An 18,845-nucleotide genomic window follows, 5' to 3' on the forward strand; every position below is an offset into this window, starting at 1 on the left:
TAGATATGCATTATCATCGCTAGCCTGTAGATATGCACTGTCATCGCTAGCCTGTAGATATGCACTGTCATCGCTAGCCTGTAGATATGCATTGGCTTCGCTAGCCTGTAGATATGCACTGTCATCGCTAGCCTGTAGATATGCTCTGTCATCGCTAGCCTGTAGATATGCACTGTCGTCGCTAGCCTGTAGATATGCATTGGCTTCACTAGCCTGTAGATATGCGCTGTCATTGCTATCCTGTAGATATGCACTGTCATCGCTAGCCTGTGGATATGCTCTGTCATCGCTAGCCTGTAGATATGCACTGTCATCGCTAGCCTGTAGATATGCATTGGCTTCACTAGCCTGTAGATATGCACTGTCATCGCTAGCCTGTAGATATGCTCTGTCATCGCTAGCCTGTAGATATGCGCTGTCATTGCTATCCTGTAGATATGCGCTGTCATCGCTAGCCTGTAGATATGCACTGTCATCGCTAGCCTGTAGATATGCTCTGTCATCACTAGCCTGTAGATATGCACTGTCATCGCTAGCCTGTAGATATGCATTGGCTTCACTAGCCTGTAGATATGCACTGTCATCGCTAGCCTGTAGATATGCTCTGTCATCGCTAGCCTGTAGATATGCACTGTCATCGCTAGCCTGTAGATATGCATTGGCTTCACTAGCCTGTAGATATGCGCTGTCATTGCTATCCTGTAGATATGCACTGTCATCGCTAGCCTGTGGATATGCTCTGTCATCGCTAGCCTGTAGATATGCACTGTCATCGCTAGCCTGTAGATATGCATTGGCTTCACTAGCCTGTAGATATGCACTGTCATCGCTAGCCTGTAGATATGCTCTGTCATCGCTAGCCTGTAGATATGCGCTGTCATTGCTATCCTGTAGATATGCGCTGTCGTCGCTAGCCTGTAGATATGCACTGTCATCGCTAGCCTGTAGATATGCTCTGTCATCGCTAGCCTGTAGATATGCACTGTCATCGCTAGCCTGTAGATATACACTGTCATCGCAAGCCTGTAGATATGCATTGGCTTCACTAGCCTGTAGATATGCACTGTCATCGCTAGCCTGTAGATATGCATTGGTTTCACTAGCCTGTAGATATGCGCTGTCATTGCTAGCCTGTAGATATGCATTATCATCACTAGCCTGTAGATATGCACTGTCATCGCTAGCCTGTAGATATGCACTGTCATCGCTAGCCTGTAGATATGCACTGTCATCGCTAGCCTGTAGATATACGCTGTCATTGCTAGCCTGTAGATATGCTCTGTCATCGCTAGCCTGTAGATATGCATTGGCTTCACAAGCCTGTAGATATGCACTGTCATCGCTAGCCTGTAGATATGCTCTGTCATCGCTAGCCTGTAGATATGCACTGTCATCGTAAGCCTGTAGATATGCATTGGCTTCACTAGCCTGTAGATATGCACTGTCATCGCTAGCCTGTAGATATGCATTGGCTTCACTAGCCTGTAGATATGCGCTGTCATTGCTATCCTGTAGATATGCACTGTCATCGCTAGCCTGTAGATATGCACTGTCATCGCTAGCCTGTAGATATGCTCTGTCATCGCTAGCCTGTAGATATGCACTGTCATCGCTAGCCTGTAGATATGCATTGGCTTCACTAGCCTGTAGATATGCACTGTTATCGCTGTCATCGCTAGCCTGTAGATATAAATTGGCTTCACAAGCCTGTAGATATGCACTGTCACCGCTAGCCTGTAGATATGGTCTGTCATCGCTAGCCTGTAGATATGCACTGTCATCGCTAGCCTGTAGATATGCTCTGTCATCGCTAGCCTGTAGATATGCACTGTCATCGCTAGCCTGTAGATATGCATTGGCGTCACTAGCCTGTAGATATGCACTGTCATCGCTAGCCTGTAGATATGCTCTGTCATCGCTAGCCTGTAGATATGCGCTGTCATTGCTATCCTGTAGATATGCGCTGTCGTCGCTAGCCTGTAGATATGCATTATCATCGCTAGCCTGTAGATCTGCACTGTCATCGCTAGCCTGTAGATATGCTCTGTCATCGTTAGCCTGTAGATGTGCACTGTCATCGCTAGCCTGTAGATATTCACTGTCATCGCTAGCCTGTAGATATGCATTGGCTTCACTAGCCTGTAGATATGCACTGTCATCGCTAGCCTGTAGATATGCATTGGCTTCACTAGCCTGTAGATATGCACTGTCATTGCTATCCTGTAGATATGCGCTGTCGTTGCTAGCCTGTAGATATGCATTATCATCGCTAGCCTGTAGATATGCACTGTCATCGCTAGCCTGTAGATATGCACTGTCATCGCTAGCCTGTAGATATGCTCTGTCATCGCTAGCCTGTAGATATGCACTGTCATCGCTAGCCTGTAGATATGCATTGGCTTCACTAGCCTGTAGATATGCACTGTCATCGCTAGCCTGTAGATATGCATTGTCATCGCAAGCCTGTAGATATGCACTGTCATCGCTAGCCTGTAGATATGCACTGTCATCGCTAGCCTGTAGATATGCACTGTCATCGCTAGCCTGTAGATATGCATTGGCTTCACTAGCCTGTAGATATGCACTGTCATCGCTAGCCTGTCGATATGCTCTGTCATCGCTAGCCTGTAGATATGCGCTGTCATTGCTATCCTGTAGATATGCGCTGTCGTCGCTAGCCTGTAGATATGCATTATCATCGCTAGCCTGTAGATATGCACTGTCATCGCTAGCCTGTAGATATGCACTGTCATCGCTAGCCTGTAGATATGCATTGGCTTCACTAGCCTGTAGATATGCACCGTCATCGCTAGCCTGTAGATATGCACTGTCATCGCTAGCCTGTAGATATGCACGGTCATTGCTATGGCTTCACTAGCCTGTAGATATGCATTGGCTTCACTAGCCTGTAGATATGCACTGTCATCGCTAGCCTGTAGATATGCTCTGTCATCGCTAGCCTGTAGATATGCACTGTCATCGCTAGCCTGTAGATATGCATTGGCTTCACTAGCCTGTAGATATGCGCTGTCATTGCTATCCTGTAGATATGCACTGTCATTGCTATCCTGTAGATATGCACTGTCATCGCTAGCCTGTGGATATGCTCTGTCATCGCTAGCCTGTAGATATGCACTGTCATCGCTAGCCTGTAGATATGCATTGGCTTCATTAGCCTGTAGATATGCACTGTCGGCGCTAGCCTGTAGATATGCTCTGTCATCGTTAGCCTGTAGATATGCATTGGCTTCACTAGCCTGTAGATATGCGCTGTCATTGCTATCCTGTAGATATGCGCTGTCGTCGCTAGCCTGTAGATATGCATTATCATTGCTAGCCTGTAGATATGCACTGTCATCGCTAGCCTGTAGATATGCTCTGTCATCGCTAGCCTGTAGATATGCACTGTCATCGCTAGCCTGTAGATATGCACTGTCATCGCAAGCCTGTAGATATGCATTGGCTTCACTAGCCTGTAGATATGCACTGTCATCACTAGCCTGTAGATATGCATTGGTTTCACTAGCCTGTAGATATGCGCTGTCATTGCTAGCCTGTAGATATGCATTATCATCACTAGCCTGTAGATATGCACTGTCATCGCTAGCCTGTAGATATGCACTGTCATCGCTAGCCTGTAGATATACGCTGTCATTGCTAGCCTGTAGATATGCTCTGTCATCGCTAGCCTGTAGATATGCATTGGCTTCATAAGCCTGTAGATATGCACTGTCATCGCTAGCCTGTAGATATGCATTGGCTTCACTAGCCTGTAGATATGCGCTGTCATTGCTATCCTGTAGATATGCACTGTCATCGCTAGCCTGTAGATATGCACTGTCATCGCTAGCCTGTAGATATGCTCTGTCATCGCTAGCCTGTAGATATGCACTGTCATCGCTAGCCTGTAGATATGCATTGGCTTCACTAGCCTGTAGATATGCACTGTTATCGCTGTCATCGCTAGCCTGTAGATATAAATTGGCTTCACAAGCCTGTAGATATGCACTGTCACCGCTAGCCTGTAGATATGGTCTGTCATCGCTAGCCTGTAGATATGTACTGTCATCGCTAGCCTGTAGATATGCTCTGTCATCGCTAGCCTGTAGATATGCACTGTCATCGCTAGCCTGTAGATATGCATTGGCGTCACTAGCCTGTAGATATGCACTGTCATCGCTAGCCTGTAGATATGCTCTGTCATCGCTAGCCTGTAGATATGCGCTGTCATTGCTATCCTGTAGATATGCGCTGTCGTCGCTAGCCTGTAGATATGCATTATCATCGCTAGCCTGTAGATCTGCACTGTCATCGCTAGCCTGTAGATATGCTCTGTCATCGTTAGCCTGTAGATGTGCACTGTCATCGCTAGCCTGTAGATATGCACTGTCATTGCTAGCCTGTAGATATGCATTGGCTTCACTAGCCTGTAGATATGCACTGTCATCGCTAGCCTGTAGATATGCATTGGCTTCACTAGCCTGTAGATATGCACTGTCATTGCTATCCTGTAGATATGCACTGTCATCGCTAGCCTGTAGATCTGCATTGGCTTCACTAGCCTGTAGATATGCACTGTCATCGCTAGCCTGTAGATATGCTCTGTCATCGCTAGCCTGTAGATATGCGCTGTCATTGCTATCCTGTAGATATGCGCTGTCATCGCTAGCCTGTAGATATGCATTATCATCGCTAGCCTGTAGATCTGCACTGTCATCGCTAGCCTGTAGATATACTCTGTCATCGTTAGCCTGTAGATGTGCACTGTCATCGCTAGCCTGTAGATATGCATTGGCTTCACTAGCCTGTAGATATGCACTGTCATCGCTAGCCTGTAGATATGCATTGGCTTCACTAGCCTGTAGATATGCACTGTCATCGCTAGCCTGTAGATATGCATTGGCTTCACTAGCCTGTAGATATGCGCTGTCATTGCTATCCTGTAGATATGCACTGTCATCGCTAGCCTGTAGATCTGCATTGGCTTCACTAGCCTGTAGATATGCACTGTCATCGCTAGCCTGTAGATATGCTCTGTCATCGCTAGCCTGTAGATATGCACTGTCATCGCTAGCCTGTAGATATGCATTGGCTTCACTAGCTTGTAGATATGCACTGTCATCGCTAGCCTGTAGATATGCACTGTCACCGCTAGCCTGTAGATATGCGCTGTCATCGCTAGCCTGTAGATATGCTCTATCATCGCTAGCCTGTGGATATGCATTGGCTTCACAAGCCTGTAGATATGCAGTCATTGCTAGCCTGTAGATATGCTCTGTCATCGCTAGCCTGGAGATATGCACTGTCATCGCTAGCCTGTAGATATGCATTGGCTTCACTAGCCTGTAGATATGCACTGTCATCGCTAGCCTGTAGATATGCATTGGCTTCACTAGCCTGTAGATATGCGCTGTCATTGCTATCCTGTAGATATGCACTGTCATCGCTAGCCTGTAGATATGCTCTGTCATCGCTAGCCTGTAGATATGCACTGTCATCGCTAGCCTGTAGATAAGCATTGGCTTCACTAGCCTGTATTTATGCACTGTCATCGCTAGCCTGTAGATATGCGCTGTCATTGCTAGCCTGTAGATATGCGCTGTCATTGCTATCCTGTAGATATGCGCTGTCGTTGCTAGCCTGTAGATATGCATTATCATCGCTAGCCTGTAGATATGCACTGTCATCGCTAGCCTGTAGATATGCACTGTCATCGCTAGCCTGTAGATATGCTCTGTCATTGCTAGCCTGTAGATATGCACTGTCATCGCTAGCCTGTAGATATGCATTGGCTTCACTAGCCTGTAGATATGCACTGTCATCGCTAGCCTGTAGATATGCATTGTCATCGCAAGCCTGTAGATATGCACTGTCATCGCTAGCCTGTAGATATGCACTGTCATCGCTAGCCTGTAGATATGCTCTGTCATCACTAGCCTGTAGATATGCACTGTCATTGCTAGCCTGTAGATATGCATTGGCTTCACTAGCCTGTAGATATGCATTGGCTTCACTAGCCTGTAGATATGCACTGTCATCGCTAGCCTGTCGATATGCTCTGTCATCGCTAGCCTGTAGATATGCGCTGTCATTGCTATCCTGTAGATATGCGCTGTCGTCGCTAGCCTGTAGATATGCATTATCATCGCTAGCCTGTAGATATGCACTGTCATCGCTAGCCTGTAGATATGCACTGTCATCGCTAGCCTGTAGATATGCATTGGCTTCGCTAGCCTGTAGATATGCACTGTCATCGCTAGCCTGTAGATATGCTCTGTCATCGCTAGCCTGTAGATATGCACTGTCGTCGCTAGCCTGTAGATATGCATTGGCTTCACTAGCCTGTAGATATGCGCTGTCATTGCTATCCTGTAGATATGCACTGTCATCGCTAGCCTGTGGATATGCTCTGTCATCGCTAGCCTGTAGATATGCACTGTCATCGCTAGCCTGTAGATATGCATTGGCTTCACTAGCCTGTAGATATGCACTGTCATCGCTAGCCTGTAGATATGCTCTGTCATCGCTAGCCTGTAGATATGCGCTGTCATTGCTATCCTGTAGATATGCGCTGTCATCGCTAGCCTGTAGATATGCACTGTCATCGCTAGCCTGTAGATATGCTCTGTCATCACTAGCCTGTAGATATGCACTGTCATCGCTAGCCTGTAGATATGCATTGGCTTCACTAGCCTGTAGATATGCACTGTCATCGCTAGCCTGTAGATATGCTCTGTCATCGCTAGCCTGTAGATATGCACTGTCATCGCTAGCCTGTAGATATGCATTGGCTTCACTAGCCTGTAGATATGCGCTGTCATTGCTATCCTGTAGATATGCACTGTCATCGCTAGCCTGTGGATATGCTCTGTCATCGCTAGCCTGTAGATATGCACTGTCATCGCTAGCCTGTAGATATGCATTGGCTTCACTAGCCTGTAGATATGCACTGTCATCGCTAGCCTGTAGATATGCTCTGTCATCGCTAGCCTGTAGATATGCGCTGTCATTGCTATCCTGTAGATATGCGCTGTCGTCGCTAGCCTGTAGATATGCACTGTCATCGCTAGCCTGTAGATATGCTCTGTCATCGCTAGCCTGTAGATATGCACTGTCATCGCTAGCCTGTAGATATACACTGTCATCGCAAGCCTGTAGATATGCATTGGCTTCACTAGCCTGTAGATATGCACTGTCATCGCTAGCCTGTAGATATGCATTGGTTTCACTAGCCTGTAGATATGCGCTGTCATTGCTAGCCTGTAGATATGCATTATCATCACTAGCCTGTAGATATGCACTGTCATCGCTAGCCTGTAGATATGCACTGTCATCGCTAGCCTGTAGATATGCACTGTCATCGCTAGCCTGTAGATATACGCTGTCATTGCTAGCCTGTAGATATGCTCTGTCATCGCTAGCCTGTAGATATGCATTGGCTTCACAAGCCTGTAGATATGCACTGTCATCGCTAGCCTGTAGATATGCTCTGTCATCGCTAGCCTGTAGATATGCACTGTCATCGTAAGCCTGTAGATATGCATTGGCTTCACTAGCCTGTAGATATGCACTGTCATCGCTAGCCTGTAGATATGCATTGGCTTCACTAGCCTGTAGATATGCGCTGTCATTGCTATCCTGTAGATATGCACTGTCATCGCTAGCCTGTAGATATGCACTGTCATCGCTAGCCTGTAGATATGCTCTGTCATCGCTAGCCTGTAGATATGCACTGTCATCGCTAGCCTGTAGATATGCATTGGCTTCACTAGCCTGTAGATATGCACTGTTATCGCTGTCATCGCTAGCCTGTAGATATAAATTGGCTTCACAAGCCTGTAGATATGCACTGTCACCGCTAGCCTGTAGATATGGTCTGTCATCGCTAGCCTGTAGATATGCACTGTCATCGCTAGCCTGTAGATATGCTCTGTCATCGCTAGCCTGTAGATATGCACTGTCATCGCTAGCCTGTAGATATGCATTGGCGTCACTAGCCTGTAGATATGCACTGTCATCGCTAGCCTGTAGATATGCTCTGTCATCGCTAGCCTGTAGATATGCGCTGTCATTGCTATCCTGTAGATATGCGCTGTCGTCGCTAGCCTGTAGATATGCATTATCATCGCTAGCCTGTAGATCTGCACTGTCATCGCTAGCCTGTAGATATGCTCTGTCATCGTTAGCCTGTAGATGTGCACTGTCATCGCTAGCCTGTAGATATTCACTGTCATCGCTAGCCTGTAGATATGCATTGGCTTCACTAGCCTGTAGATATGCACTGTCATCGCTAGCCTGTAGATATGCATTGGCTTCACTAGCCTGTAGATATGCGCTGTCATTGCTATCCTGTAGATATGCACTGTCATCGCTAGCCTGTAGATCTGCATTGGCTTCACTAGCCTGTAGATATGCACTGTCATCGCTAGCCTGTAGATATGCTCTGTCATCGCTAGCCTGTAGATATGCGCTGTCATTGCTATCCTGTAGATATGCGCTGTCGTCGCTATCCTGTAGATATGCATTATCATCGCTAGCCTGTAGATATGCACTGTCATCGCTAGCCTGTAGATATGCTCTGTCATCGCTAGCCTGTAGATATGCACTGTCATCGCTAGCCTGTAGATATGCACTGTCATCGCTAGCCTGTAGATTAGATATGCACTGGCTTCACTAGCCTGTAGATATGCACTGTCATCGCTAGCCTGTAGATATGCACTGTCACCGCTAGCCTGTAGATATGCACTGTCATCGCTAGCCTGTAGATATGCTCTGTCATCGCTAGCCTGTAGATATGCATTGGCTTCACAAGCCTGTAGATATGCACTGTCATTGCTAGCCTGTAGATATGCTCTGTCATCGCTAGCCTGTAGATATGCACTGTCATTGCTAGCCTGTAGATATGCATTGGCTTCACTAGCCTGTAGATATGCACTGTCATCGCTAGCCTGTAGTTATGAATTGGCTTCACTAGCCTGTAGATATGCGCTGTCATTGCTATCCTGTAGATATGCACTGTCATCGCTAGCCTGTAGATATGCATTGGCTTCACTAGCCTGTATATATGCACTGTCATCGCTAGCCTGTAGATATGCTCTGTCATTGCTAGCCTGTAGATATGCGCTGACATTGCTATCCTGTAGATATGCGCTGTCGTTGCTAGCCTGTAGATATGCATTATCATCGCTAGCCTGTAGATATGCACTGTCATCGCTAGCCTGTAGATATGCACTGTCATCGCTAGCCTGTAGATATGCTCTGTCATCGCTAGCCTGTAGATATGCACTGTCATCGCTAGCCTGTAGATATGCATTGGCTTCGCTAGCCTGTAGATATGCACTGTCATCGCTAGCCTGTAGATATGCATTGTCATCGCTAGCCTGTAGATATGCACTGTCATCACTAGCCTGTAGATATGCTCTGTCATCACTAGCCTGTAGATATGCACTGTCATCGCTAGCCTGTAGATCTGCATTGGCTTCACTAGCCTGTAGATATGCACTGTCATCGCTAGCCTGTAGATATGCTCTGTCATTGCTAGCCTGTAGATATGTGCTGTCATTGCTATCCTGTAGATATGCGCTGTCGTCGCTAGCCTGTAGATATGCATTATCATCGCTAGCCTGTAGATATGCACTGTCATCGCTAGCCTGTAGATATGCACTGTCATCGCTAGCCTGTAGATATGCATTGGCTTCACACGCCTGTAGCTATACATTGGCTTCATTAGCCTGTAGATATGCACCATCATCGCTAGCCTGTAGATATGTACTGTCATCGCTAGCCTGTAGATATGCACTGTCATTGCTATGGCTTCACTAGCCTGTAGATATGCACTGTCATCGCTAGCCTGTAGATATGCACTGTCATCGCTAGCCTGTAGATATGCGCTGTCATCGCTAGCCTGTAGATATGCTCTGTCATCGCTAGCCTGTAGATATGCTCTGTCATCGCTAGCCTGTAGATATGCATTGGCTTCACAAGCCTGTAGATATGCACTGTCATCGCTAGCCTGTAGATATGCTCTGTCATTGCTAGCCTGTGAATATGCACTGTCATCACAAGCCTGTAGATATGCATTGGCTTCACTAGCCTGTAGATATGCACTGTCATCGCTAGCCTGTAGATATGCATTGGCTTCACTAGCCTGTAGATATGCGCTGTCATTGCTATCCTGTAGATATGCACTGTCATCGCTAGCCTGTAGATATGCATTATCATCGCTAGCCTGTAGATATGCACTGTCATCGCTAGCCTGTAGATATGCTCTGTCATTGCTAGCCTGTAGATATGCATTGGCTTCACTAGCCTGTAGATATGCACTGTCATCGCTGTCATCGCTAGCCTGTAGATATGCATTGGCTTCACAAGCCTGTAGATATGCACTGTCACCGCTAGCCTGTAGATATGCACTGTCATCGCTAGCCTGTAGATATGCACTGTCATGGCTAGCCTGTAGATATGCACTGTCATCGCTATGCACCGTCATCGCTAGCCTGTAGATATGCAATGTCATCGCTAGCCTGTAGATATGCACTGTCATCGCTAGCCTGTAGATATGCATTGGCTTCACTAGCCTGTAGATATGCACTGTCATCGCTAGCCTGTAGATATGCTCTGTCATCGCTAGCCTGTAGATATGCGCTGTCATTGCTATCCTGTAGATATGCGCTGTCGTCGCTATCCTGTAGATATGCATTATCATCGCTAGCCTGTAGATATGCACTGTCATCGCTAGCCTGTAGATATGCTCTGTCATCGCTAGCCTGTAGATATGCACTGTCATCGCTAGCCTGTAGATATGCACTGTCATCGCTAGCCTGTAGATTAGATATGCACTGGCTTCACTAGCCTGTAGATATGCACTGTCATCGCTAGCCTGTAGATATGCACTGTCACCGCTAGCCTGTAGATATGCACTGTCATTGCTAGCCTGTAGATATGCACCATCATCGCTAGCCTGTAGATATGTACTGTCATCGCTAGCCTGTAGATATGCACTGTCATTGCTATGGCTTCACTAGCCTGTAGATATGCACTGTCATCGCTAGCCTGTAGATATGCACTGTCATCGCTAGCCTGTAGATATGCACTGTCATTGCTAGCCTGTAGATATGCGCTGTCATCGCTAGCCTGTAGATATGCTCTGTCATCGCTAGCCTGTAGATATGCATTGGCTTCACAAGCCTGTAGATATGCACTGTCATCGCTAGCCTGTAGATATGCTCTGTCATTGCTAGCCTGTGAATATGCACTGTCATCACAAGCCTGTAGATATGCATTGGCTTCACTAGCCTGTAGATATGCACTGTCATCGCTAGCCTGTAGATATGCATTGGCTTCACTAGCCTGTAGATATGCGCTGTCATTGCTATCCTGTAGATATGCACTGTCATCGCTAGCCTGTAGATATGCATTATCATCGCTAGCCTGTAGATATGTACTGTCATCGCTAGCCTGTAGATATGCTCTGTCATCGCTAGCCTGTAGATATGCATTGGCTTCACTAGCCTGTAGATATGCACTGTCACCGCTAGCCTGTAGATATGCACTGTCATCGCTAGCCTGTAGATATGCACTGTCATCGCTAGCCTGTAGATATGCACTGTCATCGCTATGCACTGTCATCGCTAGCCTGTAGATATGCACTGTCATCGCTAGCCTGTAGATATGCACTGTCATCGCTAGCCTGTAGATATGCTCTGTCATCGCTAGCCTGTAGATATGCACTGTCATCGCTAGCCTGTAGATATGCATTGGCTTCACTAGCCTGTAGATATGCACTGTCATCGCTAGCCTGTAGATATGCATTGTCATCGCAAGCCTGTAGATATGCACTGTCATCGCTAGCCTGTAGATATGCACTGTCATCGCTAGCCTGTAGATATGCTCTGACATCACTAGCCTGTAGATATGCACTGTCATCGCTAGCCTGTAGATATGCATTGGCTTCACTAGCCTGTAGATATGCACTGTCATCGCTAGCCTGTAGATATGCTCTGTCATCGCTAGCCTGTAGATATGCGCTGTCATTGCTATCCTGTAGATATGCGCTGTCATCGCTAGCCTGTAGATATGCATTATCATCGCTAGCCTGTAGATATGCGCTTTCATCGCTAGCCTGTAGATATGCACTGTCATCGCTAGCCTGTAGATATGCATTGGCTTCACTAGCCTGTAGATATGCATTGGCTTCACTAGCCTGTAGATATGCACCGTCATCGCTAGCCTGTAGATATGCACTGTCATTGCTATGGCTTCACTAGCCTGTAGATATGCATTGGCTTCACTAGCCTGTAGATATGCACTGTCATCGCTAGCCTGTAGATATGCTCTGTCATCGCTAGCCTGTAGATATGCACTGTCATCGCTAGCCTGTAGATATGCATTGGCTTCACTAGCCTGTAGATATGCACTGTCATCGCTAGCCTGTAGATATGCATTGGCTTCACTAGCCTGTAGATATGCTCTGTCATTGCTATCCTGTAGATATGCACTGTCATCACTAGCCTGTAGATATGCTCTGTCATCGCTAGCCTGTAGATATGCACTGTCATCGCTAGCCTGTAGATATGCATTGGCTTCACTAGCCTGTAGATATGCACTGTCATCGCTAGCCTGTAGATATGCGCTGTCATTGCTATCCTGTAGATATGCGCTGTCGTCGCTAGCCTGTAGATATGCATTATCATCGCTAGCCTGTAGATATGCACTGTCATCGCTAGCCTGTAGATATGCACTGTCATCGCTAGCCTGTAGATATGCTCTGTCATCGCTAGCCTGTAGATATGCACTGTCATTGCTAGCCTGTAGATATGCACTGTCATCGCAAGCCTGTAGATATGCATTGGCTTCACTAGCCTGTAGATATGCACTGTCATCGCTAGCCTGTAGATATGCATTGGTTTCACTAGCCTGTAGATATGCGCTGTCATTGCTATCCTGTAGATATGCGCTGTCATCGCTAGCCTGTAGATATGCATTATCATCGCTAGCCTGTAGATATGCACTGTCATCGCTAGCCTGTAGATATGCACTGTCATCGCTAGCCTGTAGATATGCACTGTCATCGCTAGCCTGTAGATATGCACTGTCATTGCTAGCCTGTAGATATGCGCTGTCATCGCTAGCCTGTAGATATGCTCTGTCATCACTAGCCTGTAGATATGCATTGGCTTCACAAGCCTGTAGATATGCACTGTCATCGCTAGCCTGTAGATATGCTCTGTCATTGCTAGCCTGTGAATATGCACTGTCATCACAAGCCTGTAGATATGCATTGGCTTCACTAGCCTGTAGATATGCACTGTCATCGCTAGCCTGTAGATATGCATTGGCTTCACTAGCCTGTAGATATGCGCTGTCATTGCTATCCTGTAGATATGCACTGTCATCGCTAGCCTGTAGATATGCATTATCATCGCTAGCCTGTAGATATGCACTGTCATCGCTAGCCTGTAGATATGCTCTGTCATCGCTAGCCTGTAGATATGCATTGGCTTCACTAGCCTGTAGATATGCACTGTCATCGCTGTCATAGCTAGCCTGTAGATATGCATTGGCTTCACAAGCCTGTAGATATGCTCTGTCATCGCTAGCCTGTAGATATGCATTGGTTTCACTAGCCTGTAGATATGCGCTGTCATTGCTATCCTGTAGATATGCGCTGTCATCGCTAGCCTGTAGATATGCATTATCATCGCTAGCCTGTAGATATGCACTGTCATCGCTAGCCTGTAGATATGCACTGTCATCGCTAGCCTGTAGATATGCATTGGCTTCACTAGCCTGTATATATGCACTGTCATCGCTAGCCTGTAGATATGCTCTGTCATTGCTAGCCTGTAGATATGCGCTGACATTGCTATCCTGTAGATATGCGCTGTCGTTGCTAGCCTGTAGATATGCATTATCATCGCTAGCCTGTAGATATGCACTGTCATCGCTAGCCTGTAGATATGCACTGTCATCGCTAGCCTGTAGATATGCTCTGTCATCGCTAGCCTGTAGATATGCACTGTCATCGCTAGCCTGTAGATATGCATTGGCTTCGCTAGCCTGTAGATATGCACTGTCATCGCTAGCCTGTAGATATGCATTGTCATCGCTAGCCTGTAGATATGCTCTGTCATTGCTAGCCTGTAGATATGCACTGTCATTGCTAGCCTGTAGATATGCATTGGCTTCACTAGCCTGTAGATATGCACTGTCATCGCTAGCCTGTAGATATGCATTGGCTTCACTAGCCTGTAGATATGCGCTGTCATTGCTATCCTGTAGATATGCACTGTCATCGCTGGCCTGTAGATATGCTCTGTCATAGCTAGCCTGTAGATATGCACTGTCATCGCTAGCCTGTAGATATGCATTGGCTTCACTAGCTTGTATATATGCACTGTCATCGCTAGCCTGTAGATATGCTCTGTCATCGCTAGCCTGTAGATATGCGCTGTCATTGCTAACCTGTAGATATGCGCTGTCGTTGCCAGCCTGTAGATATGCATTATCATCGCTAGCCTGTAGATATGCACTGTCATCGCTAGCCTGTAGATATGCACTGTCATCGCTAGCCTGTAGATATGCTCTGTCATCGCTAGCCTGTAGATATGCACTGTCATCGCTAGCCTGTAGATATGCATTGGCTTCACTAGCCTGTAGATATGCACTGTCATCGCTAGCCTGTAGATATGCATTGTCATCGCAAGCCTGTAGATATGCACTGTCATCGCTAGCCTGTAGATATGCACTGTCATCGCTAGCCTGTAGACATGCTCTGACATCACTAGCCTGTAGATATGCACTGTCATCGCTAGCCTGTAGATATGCATTGGCTTCACTAGCCTGTAGATATGCACTGTCATCGCTAGCCTGTAGATATGCTCTGTCATCGCTAGCCTGTAGATATGCGCTGTCATTGCTATCCTGTAGATATGCGCTGTCGTCGCTAGCCTGTAGATATGCATTATCATCGCTAGCCTGTAGATATGCGCTTTCATCGCTAGCCTGTAGATATGCACTGTCATCGCTAGCCTGTAGATATGCATTGGCTTCACTAGCCTGTAGATATGCATTGGCTTCACTAGCCTGTAGATATGCACCGTCATCGCTAGCCTGTAGATATGCACTGTCATTGCTATGGCTTCACTAGCCTGTAGATATGCATTGGCTTCACTAGCCTGTAGATATGCACTGTCATCGCTAGCCTGTAGATATGCTCTGTCATCGCTAGCCTGTAGATATGCACTGTCATCGCTAGCCTGTAGATATGCACTGTCATCGCTAGCCTGTAGATATGCATTGGCTTCACTAGCCTGTAGATATGCTCTGTCATTGCTATCCTGTAGATATGCACTGTCATCGCTAGCCTGTAGATATGCTCTGTCATCGCTAGCCTGTAGATATGCACTGTCATCGCTAGCCTGTAGATATGCATTGGCTTCACTAGCCTGTAGATATGCACTGTCATCGCTAGCCTGTAGATATGCGCTGTCATTGCTATCCTGTAGATATGCGCTGTCGTCGCTAGCCGGTAGATATGCATTATCATCGCTAGCCTGTAGATATGCACTGCCATCGCTAGCCTGTAGATATGCACTGTCATCGGTAGCCTGTAGATATGCTCTGTCATCGCTAGCCTGTAGATATGCACTGTCATTGCTAGCCTGTAGATATGCACTGTCATCGCAAGCCTGTAGATATGCATTGGCTTCACTAGCCTGTAGATATGCACTGTCATCGCTAGCCTCTAGATATGCATTGGTTTCACTAGCCTGTAGATATGCGCTGTCATTGCTATCCTGTAGATATGCGCTGTCATCGCTAGCCTGTAGATATGCATTATCATCGCTAGCCTGTAGATATGCACTGTCATCGCTAGCCTGTAGATATGCACTGTCATCGCTAGCCTGTAGATATGCACTGTCATCGCTAGCCTGTAGATATGCACTGTCATTGCTAGCCTGTAGATATGCGCTGTCATCGCTAGCCTGTAGATATGCTCTGTCATCGCTAGCCTGTAGATATGCATTGGCTTCACAAGCCTGTAGATATGCACTGTCATCGCTAGCCTGTAGATATGCTCTGTCATTGCTAGCCTGTGAATATGCACTGTCATCACAAGCCTGTAGATATGCATTGGCTTCACTAGCCTGTAGATATGCACTGTCATCGCTAGCCTGTAGATATGCATTGGCTTCACTAGCCTGTAGATATGCGCTGTCATTGCTATCCTGTAGATATGCACTGTCATCGCTAGCCTGTAGATATGCATTATCATCGCTAGCCTGTAGATATGCACTGTCATCGCTAGCCTGTAGATATGCTCTGTCATCGCTAGCCTGTAGATATGCATTGGCTTCACTAGCCTGTAGATATGCACTGTCATCGCTGTCATCGCTAGCCTGTAGATATGCATTGGCTTCACAAGCCTGTAGATATGCACTGTCACCGCTAGCCTGTAGATATGCACTGTCATCGCTAGCCTGTAGATATGCACTGTCATGGCTAGCCTGTAGATATGCACTGTCATCGCTATGCACTGTCATCGCTAGCCTGTAGATATGCACTGTCATCGCTAGCCTGTAGATATGCACTGTCATCGCTAGCCTGTAGATATGCATTGGCTTCACTAGCCTGTAGATATGCACTGTCATCGCTAGCCTGTAGATATGCTCTGTCATCGCTAGCCTGTAGATATGCGCTGTCATTGCTATCCTGTAGATATGCGCTGTCGTCGCTATCCTGTAGATATGCATTATCATCGCTAGCCTGTAGATATGCACTGTCATCGCTAGCCTGTAGATATGCTCTGTCATCGCTAGCCTGTAGATATGCACTGTCATCGCTAGCCTGTAGATATGCACTGTCATCGCTAGCCTGTAGATTAGATATGCACTGGCTTCACTAGCCTGTAGATATGCACTGTCATCGCTAGCCTGTAGATATGCACTGTCACCGCTAGCCTGTAGATATGCACTGTCATCGCTAGCCTGTAGATTAGATATGCACTGGCTTCACTAGCCTGTAGATATGCTCTGTCATCGCTAGCCTGTAGATATGCATTGGCTTCACAAGCCTGTAGATATGCACTGTCATTGCTAGCCTGTAGATATGCTCTGTCATCGCTAGCCTGTAGATATGCACTGTCATTGCTAGCCTGTAGATATGCATTGGCTTCACTAGCCTGTAGATATGCACTGTCATCGCTAGCCTGTAGTTATGAATTGGCTTCACTAGCCTGTAGATATGCGCTGTCATTGCTATCCTGTAGATATGCACTGTCATCGCTAGCCTGTAGATATGCTCTGTCATCGCTAGACTGTAGATATGCACTGTCATCGCTAGCCTGTAGATATGCATTGGCTTCACTAGCCTGTATATATGCACTGTCATCGCTAGCCTGTAGATATGCTCTGTCATTGCTAGCCTGTAGATATGCGCTGACATTGCTATCCTGTAGATATGCGCTGTCGTTGCTAGCCTGTAGATATGCATTATCATCGCTAGCCTGTAGATATGCACTGTCATCGCTAGCCTGTAGATATGCACTGTCATCGCTAGCCTGTAGATATGCTCTGTCATCGCTAGCCTGTAGATATGCACTGTCATCGCTAGCCTGTAGATATGCATTGGCTTCGCTAGCCTGTAGATATGCACTGTCATCGCTAGCCTGTAGATATGCATTGTCATCGCTAGCCTGTAGATATGCACTGTCATCACTAGCCTGTAGATATGCTCTGTCATCACTAGCCTGTAGATATGCACTGTCATCGCTAGCCTGTAGATCTGCATTGGCTTCACTAGCTTGTAAATATGCACTGTCATCGCTAGCCTGTAGATATGCTCTGTCATTGCTAGCCTGTAGATATGTGCTGTCATTGCTATCCTGTAGATATGCGCTGTCGTCGCTAGCCTGTAGATATGCATTATCATTGCTAGCCTGTAGATATGCACTGTCATCGCTAGCCTGTAGATATGCACTGTCATCGCTAGCCTGTAGATATGCATTGGCTTCACTCGCCTGTAGCTATGCATTGGCTTCATTAGCCTGTAGATATGCACCATCATCGCTAGCCTGTAGATATGTACTGTCATCGCTAGCCTGTAGATATGCACTGTCATTGCTATGGCTTCACTAGCCTGTAGATATGCACTGTCATCGCTAGCCTGTAGATATGCACTGTCATCGCTAGCCTGTAGATATGCGCTGTCATCGCTAGCCTGTAGATATGCTCTGTCATCGCTAGCCTGTAGATATGCTCTGTCATCGCTAGCCTGTAGATATGCATTGGCTTCACAAGCCTGTAGATATGCACTGTCATCGCTAGCCTGTAGATATGCTCTGTCATTGCTAGCCTGTGAATATGCACTGTCATCACAAGCCTGTAGATATGCACTGTCATCGCTAGCCTGTAGATATGCATTGGCTTCACTAGCCTGTAGATATGCGCTGTCATTGCTATCCTGTAGATATGCACTGTCATCGCTAGCCTGTAGATATGCATTATCATCGCTAGCCTGTAGATATGCACTGTCATCGCTAGCCTGTAGATATGCTCTGTCATCGCTAGCCTGTAGATATGCATTGGCTTCACTAGCCTGTAGATATGCACTGTCATCGCTGTCATCGCTAGCCTGTAGATATGCATTGGCTTCACAAGCCTGTAGATATGCACTGTCACCGCTAGCCTGTAGATATGCACTGTCATCGCTAGCCTGTAGATATGCACTGTCATGGCTAGCCTGTAGATATGCACTGTCATCGCTATGCACCGTCATCGCTAGCCTGTAGATATGCAATGTCATCGCTAGCCTGTAGATATGCACTGTCATCGCTAGCCTGTAGA

This window comes from Lissotriton vulgaris, chromosome 1_1 (genome assembly GCF_964263255.1).
Source record: "Lissotriton vulgaris chromosome 1_1, aLisVul1.2, whole genome shotgun sequence".
NCBI classification, from domain to species: Eukaryota; Metazoa; Chordata; class Amphibia; order Caudata; family Salamandridae; genus Lissotriton; species Lissotriton vulgaris.